The sequence below is a fragment of the Populus euphratica genome, unplaced genomic scaffold (assembly GCF_000495115.2).
Source record: "Populus euphratica unplaced genomic scaffold, PopEup_1.0 scaffold12.1, whole genome shotgun sequence".
In the NCBI taxonomy this organism is placed as follows: domain Eukaryota; kingdom Viridiplantae; phylum Streptophyta; class Magnoliopsida; order Malpighiales; family Salicaceae; genus Populus; species Populus euphratica.
In genome coordinates this window covers 1,783,277-1,786,313 of record NW_011499858.1, presented here as the reverse complement: position 1 = coordinate 1,786,313, position 3,037 = coordinate 1,783,277, and positions in this window count along the sequence as shown.

Below are 3,037 nucleotides of genomic sequence, written 5' to 3'. Positions count from 1 at the left end.
TAATAACAAAACAGTCTTATCTCTATTTGTACACTATATCAGAAGTTTTAATCTGTCATAACCCAATTCTAGGTTATTCTAAAAAAAAATCAATTTTTTTCTAAATAATAATAATAATAATAATAATGGCTAGCAATATGGTGAAAGCAAAATGGGGAATCAAGCTGCAATTTTGAGGAAATTCAAGGTCTAATTGTACCTCATTATGCCCAAAAATGGAGAAAAAAAATACAAAGTCAGGGTCAAATTAAATGATTATTAGACAAATTTGCATAAAAATTAAGTTTAGGGATATAATTAAATTTTTAATAGGCCAATTTGATTTAATCATAGGCCAAATTAAATTTTAATTATGTTTAAGAATTAATTTGGGTCCAATTGAAGGATTTAATTGAGTGTAAGGACTTAATTATACTTTAAAATGGGTCAAATTAATTTTATTTAGGGCTTAATTGCTAAAAAATTAAATTTGAGAACCTAATTTGGGCTTAATTGAGAAGATTGGAATTTTAAGAGATCAAATTTAATTTTTACCATGTTAATTGATTAAAATTAGGGGTTAAATTGCAAGAAAATTGAAGTTTTGGGGTCAATCAGGGGCCAAATTAAAGAAATTCAAAACTAAGGACCAATCTGCAAAATTTGTCACAATTTAGGGGCTTAATTAGTAAAAACCAAGGGCAAAATTGAAGAAATTGGAATTAATGGTCAATTAAGGGTTCTAATTGAAGTTCGTTAGGCGCTTAATTGCATTAAATTAATGATTTAGGGTTAATTAGGGGTTTAATTGAAATCAATTGAATGATGGAGGACTGAATTGAAAATCGTTAAAAATTCTAACTAATCCAAAACGACGTTGTTTTGAAAAAAAAACCAGACGATGCGTCGTTTGATACTGTTCATTGTCTTCCCTGACTTTGCCTAAAAATGCTGCCTAGGTGACTACTTTTTAGATGCACTTAATGTTTCATTACTCCATCAAATCTAACAAAAAGTGCTCGAAAATGATCCCATGCAGTTTCTTTACAACGCTGAATGAACAATTCAATTTGAATGACGATGAGATGACGCCGGCGCCGACCTAAAGAGGCTAACTCAAGCAGCCTTTTCTACAGTTTGAACAACTCATGAGGCACACTTTGAGCCAATGGTTGGGATGCTTCTCGACTGAATCAAGGGTTGAGTTTTTTTCCTTGTGTAGACAAGATTACCCTCTTTCATCAGTTATAAATAGAGGCGAAGTTGATGGCTTGAAGGAGGAGAAATTGGGGTTCGAAAATAAAATAAAAAACCCAGCCTCTCTCCTCTTTTTTCTACAGTGTTTTTCACTCTTTCTCTCTTCGCCGTTCCAACCATCAACCAAAGCCACCAATAGCTTATCCACTACTAGCTCCGCTATAGGAAGCTACCTATCGGCCACTGAGAGCCACCATGAACCTTTCTCTCTCCTCTCTACAGCTTCTCATTTTCTTCTTCTTTTGCTTCCTCTACCACTGATCGCCAACTGCTCCACCGTTCCTTGCAACGACACCGCCCAGACCATCAGCTTAACCTCCTGATCACGACCGTGACCATAGAACTTGGTAGCTGCTCCTCCATCAAGCTCCGTTTTTCTGCAACCATTTCGGTTACGTGCAGAACGTGAACACTATTCACGTTCTACAAAGATTTCAAATTGTTATTGGGCTGGGCTAGTGTTAGCCCATCCCAAATTTTTGGGCTGGGTCCAGCCCTGCCCTAAAGATTTTTTAGGCCGATCCTTGGGCTTATTACTTGGCCCAGTTATCTGGGTCAAGCCGGCTTACATTTTTAATAATATTTAATTAATATATAATATTATATTATATATTTCCTTTTAAAAAAACAAAAAATTCCAAAAAATTTTCAAAAATCCTTTAAAAAAATTTGTGATTTTCTTAAATATTTTTCTATTAATTGTGCATAATATCGTGCTATATATTTACACTGTAAAATACAAATCCGGTATTAAAATACCCGATTTTCTCCAAAATATTTCAAAAAAAATTAAAAATATTTTCAAAAAATCTCATAAGAACTTTTAAATCAATTTTTATTTTTAAAATTGTTTTCATGCATACGACCAAATCCTAAAAATTTTCCAAGCATATTTTCATAAAAACATTTACATATTTCTCATGTTTTGAAAACCCAAAAATGGATATCATAACTAGTTTATGATCATCCATTGGGGTTTGGCCAAAATATCAAGAAATATTTTTTCAATTTTCTTCTCTAGGATCCATATCTAGACTTTAATATTTATGGGTATAAAATTACATGATAAAGTACACCCTCAAGTATTAAAGATACAAAGTGTAAATAAATATGATGCTAAAATTTAGACTTTAAAACAGTTAGGATTTAATCTGATAAGGTAGAGATTCTCTCATGAAGAGAGATTTGTCTTGAGCCTTATATAAGACCAATAAATAAAAACTTAACTTAAAAAACAATCAAACAACAATGCAACTTACCTTAGGTAAGATATACTGTGGGTGATGCGTCTTTTCCTTGCATAGCCAGTCCCTTACTTAGATTCTTGTAGACCATAGATTTCTAGTGACCATAATACTATGTGGCTACTCCCAAAAATTAATTATAATTTTTTCAACACACAACACCCCACAACCGGGAGACACGATAGAGAGCCTCCTTTGTTGTCAGACGATGTCACCCCCACGACACAATCAATAGCACTTATACCAACACATGATTATCCCTAAACAATCATATATTCACTCTAATATTAAATCATATTTGGTTTCATACCCTCCATTCATATTTCATCAAACCAGCAAACACCTTTGTTACATTATCATTTTATTAATATTTCAAATTATTTTCTTCATGAATCCTTTATTATTATCTAATGTATTATCAGATAATGATTCCACATCTATTATTTATTACTGATACCACAATAACGAGGTAATAGCTTGTTTCCTTAGTTACCGACCTTTTGCCAACCTAGTAACACTTTCCTTAATTATCATACTTGTGGTAACCAAGCGCGCGC